At 33.2% G+C, this 12,308-nt stretch overlaps 1 long non-coding RNA gene across 1 annotated transcript in view; it reads left to right on the top strand.

Moving 5' to 3' along the window:
- LOC150096819 (uncharacterized) overlaps positions 1–11,550 on the top strand; it is a 109,496-nt gene extending 97,946 nt beyond the window's left edge. The window contains exon 3 of the long non-coding RNA XR_016549816.1: positions 11,353–11,550. This is a non-coding gene — a long non-coding RNA (uncharacterized LOC150096819). The remainder of the gene's footprint in view (positions 1–11,352) is intronic.
- The last annotated feature ends 758 nt before the right edge of the window (positions 11,551–12,308 follow it).

Below are 12,308 nucleotides of genomic sequence, written 5' to 3'. Positions count from 1 at the left end.
ATACAAAATTTAATGTGTATATATATATATATATATATATATATATATATGTTTTATATTATCACCATGGTTATACTAACTATAGTTTTATCTATCTATACAAGGGCTACGCCAGTTATATATACACAATTCCAGGGGGGGGAGTACGTGAAGCATAAAAGGTTGAGAATCCAAATCCAAATGATACTTATTACTTCATGTTAATGTTTATCGTTTTATTCATATTTCTAACCTGCATTGCCAGCCTGGTTTGGCCTATTGAACAGCATTTCCACTCTACGAGTAACAGACTGTGTGTTCGAATCCCACTGTGAGCACAGATATTTGTGAATATCTTCAGACAGTAGATGAATGTGGCGAGAGACTATCATCCTGCTCACTGGTGACCTGAAGTGGTTTTAAAATGTTGGGTCTATAGAGCAAAGAAACAGGATTATATGACTCTGCCCACTGTACCACTTAACTCTAATGTATAGTAACGTTAACACTCTTTCGTGGATGAGGTTACATAAAAAGTTATTTTATCATTATAAGTGCAATTAAAAACTACTGTTTCTATATCTAAGAATATTTTCCTGTTAGAACCAGTGAAAACAAAGATAAATATAAAGATGTAAGATATATTCCATAGTACTATGAACTAACGTAAATGGGACAACAGGGATTTCATAACAAAAATTACACCTGATTACATTTAAAATTTGAAATAGATTATCAGTGACAATTAAGTTGTATTACTGAAATAATAAATGTTATAAATGAATAATTATTTCTAAATGACTCCTAACGTCTCGATCATCTTCCCTCCTTAAAATCTAAGACTGGATCTGTCCCTGCTTATACGGTTTACAGAGGTATAAAAAGAGTAGCAGTTCTGTACAGGGGAAAGAGATGAAGGGTATCTTGAGCTACCTTACTCTTTAGAAGTTTCAAGACAACAGGAGTGCTGCAAGATGCACCTTCATGAAACGAGATCTAATTTGTCGAGTGTACTGTTGTTTAAGCTAAAGATTTGTATCCAAATTGGACTGGTTTAGTTAGAATTACTACCACAACAATCTAAGACTATGAGAACAGTATGTTTTGTGTGTTAATTAGTGTATTCTGAATCTATTATGCAATACTTGAGTGGTTACCAAATGAATATTGCGTAAAATATGCAAACTTTTAAGTAGATTAATAAGCAAATGATTAAGTTCACTGTTATATTATTAGTTCAATATTATGAATAATTTTTTCGGGATCAGAATGGACATACGTAAGAAGCCTTTCTCATGCCTAACAGATCTTCCTTAAAATAGTCGTAAAGAAACTCACTCTTGCGTCCTATGGGCGGTTATAAACCCTTGATAAACCCTTGGTAGCGATGATAAACCCTTGGTACAGAGATCTGGGTTCAAATCCCGTCTAGGAAACTAAGAACGTTAATAGGGACTTTTCAGCTGAAGATGAGTTAGCCGATCTCATACGGAAAGATCTTCAATTTTTCATTCTGTAAAATATGCAAATCGGCCAAAAGACTATCAATTCACTCTTTTGCAGATTTAGCCAGATTCAATATTTCGGCATCTGTTATTATTATTATTATTCTTTTTATTATTATTATTATTATTATTATTATTATTAATTTGGAAAATAAGAGTAGTAAATATTAACGTTTACTTCCACATATTTAAGTTACAAATTAAGTTTCACTGCCAAATTTATAAGGTAATAGTTTTGTTCCATTTGTTTCCGACTTCGAGGAGGAGCTTTGTTCGTACAGAAAATTGTCAAAAATAAGTTGCTTCTGAAAATTCCTCTTGTTACTGTAAATTTCCATTCTACTGAAATATTAGCTGCTAATATTAGGTTAAATCTCTAATCTTGCCTTTATGCCACATAACTGTTACCTATTACAACAGTTCGTTAACATAACTGTTAACGAACTGTTGGCTTTCATTTACCGAATCACCAATTATTGTAACATAATATCTCATTCGGTTCAAAGTTAATGGTTCAGATTTCGGTGAAGTATTCCTAATTTGCCGCATCCTATAGAGAAATATTTTTCCTTAGTGAGAGATCTCATATTCCTATATTAATTTTAGCTACACATTTATTTGTTTTGCCTGTTATTTTTTTTTATTATTATAGTTTCTAGTTTCATATAATAACAGAGAAATTTTTCTGGAAATAATTTTCGATAAATTATAACATTTTAATTTATTATTAAAATGTTTTGTTATTCAATAAATTCAGAGATTTATTAGAATAAATTACTACACTATTTAATTTTTATAATAATTTATATACAATTATTCTAATGTTACCTATCGCAAAATAGAAATGACGTTGTATGTATTTTTCTGGGTTTTTTTTGCAGTGCAATGTTTGTAAAAAAAATTATATGTTTGAAATAAAAGTGGCTTATTTTCGACGGAAAAATAGACGTATTCAGATAGAAGTTATCTAAAAAAACAATATCATTTGGACATTTTAGATGTTAAAGCTTTACAAAAAAAAATAATAATAAATGAACATATTACGGGATCACATCACCCTGATCATTCATCACATCACTAGATTTAATTTGGTTAACCAGGTATGCAAAATTATTTGGAAATATCAATGGCCTCACTGCTGTAATGCCATCAGAAGTTGCAAGCTTATAGCGGAATTGCAACATTTATCTCCAGTTGCAAAATATGATATTTATATAGTCCTGAGATCACTGAATGAACAATCCAAGCTTACCCATGCTGAAAAAGCAGCAATGACGAAACTGCAATTAGAAAAATGACAGTCGCAAGAGCATTTGAAAATCGCACACGATTTATCTTAAATGCTTTAAGATAAATTTTTAAGGCGGTATGCTATATTTTAGATGTATTTTAAATACTTAAGAAGTAGAATGTTTGAAGTACATTATCAGAAAAATCTGAGATATCTAAAATTACGTATAATATTTAATCTTAAGATCATTATCTCAAATCTGAAAGTATTTTTTATAATAAAATCTGAAAGTATTTTAATAAGCAAAAGGATTTTTTTAAATAAAACAGCATCTTAAAAGATGCTGTTTTATTAAAAAAAATTATTTACTTTATAGTCTTTATAAGGACTGGCTTAAAGGGGCGAAGCAAGAATGCTTTTCATCTTCCCCGTTATCTGTAGAGGACAGTGTATGGATAAGGTGTTATTAAGCAATTAAAGCTCTGATCATGGCAGGAGAGTAACAGCAATAGCCGAGCCTCAGTTAGAACTTCATTAGCTACAGCATTGCCATCCATTACCCTCCAAGGGTATGGGATTGAATGAATCAATCACCGCATCTCACGGTCGATTGATCATCTCTTATTTACTTTAAACGTCAATAATAAATTAAGTATATTTCAGATAATATATTATTAGAGGTGTAAGAACTTCTAAAGTAAATTACTTGTTTAATCAACTAGTTAAAAACCGGTTTGGTGTACTTTGCAAAGACAACAGTCAAAAAGCAATATTTTTTTATTTCATTATTTCCCCCCCACAAATCATTTAAGTGCATAATGGAGCGAACATATGGATTAATACAAAAATTTGCAGACGATAACGAAAAGCATAATCCTGCTTCAGCAAATAAAAGAAATGAAAAGAAAAAAAGCACTGTACGTGTTAACTAGTTTGAATTTTATTAAATAATGCATTTATTTTATAGGAAGATCTAACCAAGATTTATTGTAGTGTGTGTATTAGAAACTAGCTTTATAAATAGGAGTGCTCTTCATGGCTCTCTGAAGTGTGCTATTTCACAGAGTCTGTACAACCGTTTACTGATAATAAATCATAAGTATTTTGGACATAAAATAGCAAGGCAGTGTCATTTATGGTAAGTATGGTGGCAAAAGTATTATTAAGTTGATTTCGTATAAAAGATTCTTAGAGGAAAATGATGTCCTGAAAAGACGGGGATAGTTAGGATCGTACGCCTTCTTCGTAATAACAGGAATTAATTTGAAGACCACTATGACTGCTAAACTTCTCAAAAGAAATTACGACAAGTCAAACATTGTACTCTGATCAAGAACAACTAAAATAAGGAAGACCATAAGTATGGTGATACTCATCTGATCACCGCTGGGAGAACAAAAAAAAAATTAATTAAATCCATCTCGTCAGAAACTCGCATATGAAGTTGAATGCACTGTTACTGACAAATAACTTGCCATTTTCTAACCCCCTTATACTAAGAAAGAGCAGTTATTTCTATCATCGACGTGTACTCTACATTGTCCATTTTGGGGTACTCTACGAATGATAAAAAACTGTTTTCAAGAGGAAAATCATACCACTGATGCATGAGAGTATCTAGCTTATCTTCAGCTGAAAAGATTGGGATTTCAAGGAAAAATTATTCTCAGCTTATCTTCATTTTTTGTCGTATTGCACCTTAAGTTATCCTCTCTCCCAGCACAGCTATATTAACCAGACCCTACAACACACATGCAATGCAATATTGTGAAATATATAGAAGTGGAAGCCATGATTGTTTTATTCAGACCAAAATACACATAATTTCCAATTTTCGACAAAATTCATGACTAAGAATTGTAAAACTAAATTTGTTCTATCCGAAATACATATCTCGGATTAGTAATCATTTAATAATAAAAAGGGAGTGTTTATTTAACATAATTATGAGTGATATTTGCCAGAGATTTAATTTTACTTAATGCTTAAACGTGCTAATAATTAAAGAAATATATTTTGTTTCTGGTACTTAACCAGTCTGGCTACAAACGACATCTTTATGACATCTTTATGTCAAAAAGGGTGTGGATTACTTGAAATAGTAATATATTGCTATTCACGAAAGTTAAATCTAAGTGCGATTAACCGTATGTGAATCTTTTACCCTAATTTTCTACTTAAATAATAAAATAAACTTGAGAGAACTTATTAATCTAGAATTTATCTAAAATAATTTAAAAATTATCTTTATTATTTAAAGATACCAAGCTATTTTAAATATAAACCTGGTTTTAATCCATTTCCCAAGTAAGTCAAGTTTGCGCCTGCAAGTAGTGCAAACTTGCAGGCACAAACTTGACTTACTTGTTTGTTTGCTTACTTGGGAAATGGATTAAAAACCAGGTTTATATTTAAAAATAGCTTGGTATCTTTAACGTATATTATACCCAAGGTTAAAAAAAAAAAATTTCTATCTTTATTATTATTTGGAATGCAGCTGTTGAAAGGTAGATATGTTTTCTATTTGTTTTTAGGTGTTTAATTAAGTGGTTGTGTGTGTGTGTGTGTGCGCGGTGTATCAAAGCGAAAGATAGATCTATATATATGTAGATGTTATTACAGTTTCTACATATATTTGAGAATATTGAAACTAAAAGGTAGATCTATCTAAATATTCTCATTATCTGAATGATAAAATTGTGTGTGTGTGTGTGTGTGTGTGTGTGTGTGTGTGTGTGTGTGTGTGTGTGTGTGTGTGTGTGTGTGTGTGTGTGTGGCATTAGGGCTTGATAATATATCATTGTGTGTTTGAAGGAATGCTCTGCAGAGTTAACAACACCTTTTCAACATGAGTCTTGCACTGGGCCGAGTTCCAAAGGAGTGGAAAGAGGGTGAGGTCGTTCCACTTCATTAGGGAGGTGATAAGAATAAGACTAAAGCTTCGAATTATAGACCAGCCTGTGTGTCTGAAGTTGTAGCTAAAGTATTGGAGAAGTTAATGATAACAGCAGCAGCTTCTTTAATGGCCAGCATGAGTTTACTAAAGGGTGATCGTGTTTTAGTAATCTGTTTGCTTTTTTTATAATAAAGTGACAAATGCGTTGGATAAGGGTGTTGCATATACAGTGGTATATTTAGATTTTGCAAAGGCCTTTTATAGATTTCCACATGATAAGCTGGTAATTAAACTGGAAAGCATGGGATTAGATAGTAGGTTAGTATGTTGGATAAGAGATTGGCTGTCTAATAGGTATCAGCAAGTTGTGTATGGAGGAGGGATATCCCAGAAGAGGAAAGTTACAAATGGTGTACCCTAAAGATCTGTGTTTCAACTTGTATATTAATGATATTAGGAGGGGTCTGAATGGTAATGTTCAGTTGTTTTCAGATGATGTAAAGATGGGAAGAGCTATCAAGAGTAGAGCGGATGCCGTGGCTTTGCAGCAGCACTTGAATGCGCTGTCTAAATGGGCAAGTCACTGGGGGTACCAGTTCAACGTTGCAAAGTGTGAAGTCGGTAAGCAAAGATGAAATGCAGGTATACAATTGATGGCAATATCTTGGAAGGAGTGATAGGGATTGTGGATAAGGACTTAAAATTTCGAAGACACATTGCTAGACTCGTGAAGACAGGACAACGGATCATGGCAGTGATGCCGAGGACACTAAGTGTAGAAGTCAGGATGTAATGGTTCCACTATATAAGGCTTTGTTTAAGCCACATATAGACTATAGTGCAGAGATTTGATTTTCAAAAAGGATGAGGAGATACTGGAAAAGGTCCAGAGACGATTGACTAAGATGGTTTCTGGTCTCTGGCATGTTGAGTATGAAGACAGATTGAGGAAATGTAAATTGCAAAGACTAGTGGATAGGAGGAGAAGGAGGAGGAGTGGGATATGATTGCGACATATAAGTTATTAAGGGGGTTGTTACTAGATTAATGTGGATGATGTTTTGCATAGAATGGGGAAGAACAAAAGGGAAAACAAGAGGTGATTCGTGGAAGCTTTATAAGGAAGGTGTGAGCAAGGAGATGAGGAACAGATAATACGTAATAATAATAATGTAAATGATTGATTTAAGAATGCTCCAAAAGTTTATTTAACTCAAAATTCATGCATCTGTTGATGAATAATATTATAAATAAATATCAGCCTTGGAAATAAATCATTTCAGTATAGCGTGTAAATATTTTTTTTTATGTTTCAAATTATGCTATCAAAGGTGATTCCACAGACACCGTGTTCGAATTCCTTTAACTTTCAAAGAATCATATTAGCATAACATAAATGCTAATGCTTCTGTTACACCCACATTACTGAGGCGTCAGATTGAATACTATATTTGTGGATAATGTAAACTACAGAAAAGAAATTGTCAGTGAGTTATTACAATATGTGGGTAGAGAAGTGTGTTTGTATTTCATGGAGTTGCAGGTGTCTTTTGACAGATGGGATATCAGTTTTACATTTTCGTTCTTGATAAATGAATACGAATTTAAAGTTAGAATAAAATCGGATCACCGTGCACTTTATTTTTATTACATAAAAATGATATATAATTTTTATGTAATTTGCTTTACTAATTTAGTAGCAAGAAGAAAGTGTAGCAAATCACGTAGATGGACAGCTTTAATTGAAAACACCTAGATTGAAATCCAATCAAAGAATAGTTGCATTTGTATTGGTTACAGCCTCTTTGACTCAAGTGAGTTCAAAGAATGGATGTAGCAGTGAGTCTCATAGATACCTAGGCTATTACATGCATGTCATGAATGATCGGTTTCTTAAAGTTTAGTATGAATAATACTTACGGCATTGCTTGTGGCTAAATACTACCTGGTCAGTACAGAGGATGTTGCAAGTGTGTAATTACTGGACCCACCCATCATCATCTTTTTGTTACTTCTATTTCTTTCTTCTATTCTGTTTCGTTACAATGAAATAAAAAAAATAATTTGCAATATCAATTATAGGTTTACTGACCAAGTCTAGATTTTTTTTCTGTGTTAAATATTACGACATCCATCTTCTTACATATCGCAATGTGGGTGTCAGATAGGTATTTGTAAAGAGATGGTTCCTATCAGTTCATTGATATATTTTCTACCTGCACTTTTTTTTTTTTTTTTTACAGTACATTATAGAAAGAAATTTTGAAAAAGAGAGAGAGGCTTGTCAGCTGTCTCCGCCCCTTCGCGTGGTCATTAGACTCATGTGACAGCCGGTGAATAATGGCCTAGTGACAATATCAGCATTTCTGGCAGTTGCTCCTGGATGGTCCACTCTCTGCACGGAAAAGGCTTGATAAGCGTTGCATAGCAACCACGCACTATATCCATAGACACACCTACCGTGACAGCACCCAGCTTAATTTGTGTCAGGTGAATTTTTCATTAGACGAAAGCAGACACCACCTTGAGAATCTGTCGCCAAACAGCGACAGTTTGCAAGATGTCCCCCCTCTCCCTCCCCTCGGATTTGAACCCCTGCGATTCTTAATGTTTTTCAATTTTTTTGTTTTATAATAGCAATTTTAATCTCTCAGTAGATAAGAAACCCGAAGATAATTTTGCCACGAGGGATTCTTAACAAATAAAAACCCCTTTAGAGAAATTTTTCTTCACTTAACTGTCCCTGTCGAGTGAATTTGGTTTTTCTCCGAACCTTTACCTGCAATAAGTTAAAATTCATTTCGTTAGGTTCTTCAAAAACACATAGAGGCTACGTGCGACTGTGGTGCCATCTAGTTTAGTTCTCTGTGTGTGAGAGAAGTAATGAAGGTATAGGTGGGTACTCGCTGAGAGCGATGCTACGGATGTAATGAAATGAAAATGAATACTAGAAATTAAAATATAACATTTGAAACGTTTCTTATAAAATTAAACCTAAAATTATTTCTTATTATGTTTCTTGTATTTGTCTATGACCTGTTAGCATGGATTCCAATAAAAGGAGAAGCTTTTCAGAATTTTATAAAATCATATAAAGTTGTATTATGAGCACTTGGTAAACTTTTTCACGGAAAAGTTTATCAAGTGTAACGGCAAAAAAATCTAGTTATTTTCAACCAGCTCTAATTAAACAGGATGAAATTACTATTATTATTACACTCTTCTTCAATCATCAACATAATAAAATTCCTGATATGTACCCTCGGAGGGGGGGGGGTGAACACGATAGATAGCACTACATGAAACAATTCTGTCATTACTAATTTCCAATCCATCAAGATTGGTCTTTATTTTGTCATCCTGGCAAGAAAAAAAAAAGTTGTTTTTGTAAATCATTCCTCTACCATTCTGTTTAAGGATATATCATCTCAGATTAGCTCGGCTCACCTTCCTGAATGCTATCAATGTAGAGTTCCTTTCTAATATCCTCCATTTTAATATGAATTTTGTCAGTGATGTCATCTGTTCATTTCCTTCATTTTTCTCAGAAGTGTCATATATGCGTATTAGTCTCTGATAGCTGTTTTACTTGTAACCCAGCTCTCAGATCCACAAGTTAAGATTGCTTTGAACACTATTCTTATATACAGCAAGTTTAATTCTCGATTAATTTTTTTCTGAGTCTATATATATATATATATATATATATATTCAATCGACTCCTTACTATACCAGATTTCTAATTCTGTTATCTATTCCCATATTTAATTTTCTATGCTTACTAAAACTGTGCCTAAATAGCTGAAATATTTAAATATTTGAAATCTTGTTTTCATTGTCTTTGTCTTTTATTGCTGTTTCATACCAAATTTATTACAGCAGTTATTCAATTTAATTAGCAAGTCATTCAGACCTGTATTGGATTTATTTAGGAATAATAAGATCGCCTGCATAAAGTAAGAATCTGATATTAATATCTCCAATTTTGATATGGTTTAATACCACTTTCCTCTAATAATGTCTTCCTGTACCTCCGTCAATTTTAACTGCCGACTTAAAACTCAAATTTAGACTGTGTATTATATGTGGTGTAAGTGGGACATTTGCACCACATAACTGTGGCGTTCTGCTCAGATTTTCTCTTCGCACCTTGTCATATGCATTTTCCAGATCTACGAAACTTAAATACGGATCCTTGTTATATTCTCATGATTATCCATCTGTCTTAAAGCGAAAATCTGGTTCTGACGACCTGTATTTGGTCTGAACCCAGATTGTTCTTCTCGAAGTTTCACTTTCATAATTTTTCTTAGCTGTTTTCTCATACTTGCATAAACCTTGCCAAGAACACTCAGTAGGGAAATTCTGTAATTCTCACATTTAGTTTTCTTTCCCTTTTAATACGTATTATGAGACTCTACTTCAGCCATCCGAAGTCGATTTTTGATCAGGTATTCTAAATGATGTCGTGTAGCATAGTAAAAGTTTTATACTTCCATATTTGATCACTTTTGGTCGTGTATATTCTATTCCGGCTGCATTTCCACATTTCAGGGTTTGATGGTTTTTCTGCCTCAAGTATTAATATGTACTCATGGTTATATTCCTCTTGAATATTTTCTATTAATGCTTGTTTCATTTAGAAATCTTTCAAAGCAATTACTCCAGACACGTAGAATATCTTTAATTTCCATCTCACCTTTATTATATTTCTCTAGCTGAATCAATAAATGTTTTCTTCAGGATCTGTCATCGAGTCTTGAAGGTTTAAGTCTGGTTTTGACTGTTTCAAATTTTTCAATATAATACTCTTTCCTCCATTTCTAAGCTTTTTCAATAGTCCGCGGAATATTTCCCCACCTATTGACAATTTTTTTCTGTGTTCTTACCAACGTCTTCCCATGACTTTTGTTCAGCTAGTTTTACATAGTGCTTCCCTTGCTTACATTTTTCCTTGCATTCTCTAAGAGCACAAACTGGCTTACTTGCCAGGAACTTTCGATACGCGTTCTTCTTTTCCTTGACCATTGCTTTAGCTTCCTGGGTCCTTGGAGTTCGGATTTTTCTATCCTTACAATCTCATCGCATGCCTCTCTGGCTGAATCAATCGATGTTTTTTCTTGACGGTCTGCTATTGAATTCTTTTTTTTTTTCTTACACATTTTCTTTTGAAATAATATTAAACTTCATCCTGCTGAAAATATGTACTAACTAGCGTGAAGACAGCGTTGTCAGTAAATAAGCTTTCTTTTCTTTTTTTAATTTTTGCTTCTTCTCTCCATTTGAATTTGTGCATCTTTATTCACGAATCGACATAATATTAATTTCTGGATTATACCACCAGAGGGCGTTTCTGTAACCTATGATCTCTGTATGTAATTGTTAAAATGTATCTCATTTGGTATGCTAGTCTCGGTTTCCTAGACAGTTTGTTCTGGAAAACAGAATCCCCAATGTACAATGACTTCATCCATGGTTCTAGATAAAGGTCTGTATGCGTGTTGATTATCATTGATGTCAACGACATCTCGTTTCCCTCCTTTTTCGATCAACTTGCAGATTAATACCACTTGGCAACAAACATGAACGACTCATCATTCTTTAATGATTTAAGATTTTACTTTAAACTGAGTCCCATTTTTTTTTAATTTATTAATATTCTAAAAGTATTCCCAGTTATTCATCGAATCTATATTCCTTAGAAATTGTAAGTAATTCATCATTTTTTTTTTCTTTTTCAGGTAAAGATTTTTAACAGATGTATACTCTTCAAGTACAGAATTCTTCAGTTGCTCGTAATTTTACACATGTATCGATGTATTTATTAATATTCAGAAAATGTAACCTAGGTGGATATTTATAAATAAAATTTTAAATCTGCTGATTAAAATATTATTATTAAGGTGTTAGAGAAATAAAAGATTTTTAATTTTGAATAACTCAATTTAGAAGTTAGATATGATATTTTCAAGTATATGAATTTTATTACGATATATATATATATATATATATATATATATATATCATTAATTTACAGTGCCTACTTTTTCACAAATCTGAATCTGTTATATTATAGCATATAGTCACAACTTCCTGTCCGGCTGAGTCCATTACTAAGGCGATGGTGGGTGGGTGGATGGGTAGGGGAAATAAAAAAAGAAAGAAAGAAAGAAAAATGTTTATAGAGAACCTGCAATAGTTGCATGTCATTTATATCCGTTTCGAACATCACTTGCAAGGCATGAGAGGAATAGAGATGTTGTGTTCCGGCTGTAGCGATAACTCTAATTGACGTCCATCTCCAGTCACACCCAGTTGCCCTCAGACAAACGAAAGTGGACGAACATGCAGTCATGTCTTTTCTCCACATCACGCCTGCAACCCCTAATTTTCTCACTTACATAACCACCGGAGTTCTGCATGGCAGAATGAACAGATGCCTCCCTGCAGGGGGTTAGGGTGTGAGGGACATAAGTTTCCTCCCTTGTCTTCTCGGACCTATTGTCTACATTCTATCTTCTGGATGAAATATTCATAACATTTACCTAAAGTACGTGCCGATTGCAAAATGACGTAATCATATGTTTCCTGTTTCGTGTCTTTTTGGTGGTAATTGTGACTGCAGGCGACCATAGACGCAGTATGCGTGCACACCTGGTCACTAACTATACTTTCGTGATGTCTTAATGTGTTGGTG

The sequence above is a fragment of the Typopeltis vanoorti genome, chromosome 18, assembly GCF_054136105.1.
Source record: "Typopeltis vanoorti isolate ZY-2024b chromosome 18, IOZ_Tvanoo_1.0, whole genome shotgun sequence".
In the NCBI taxonomy this organism is placed as follows: Eukaryota; Metazoa; Arthropoda; class Arachnida; order Uropygi; family Thelyphonidae; genus Typopeltis; species Typopeltis vanoorti.
This window is presented reverse-complemented; position numbering and strand designations above follow the sequence as displayed.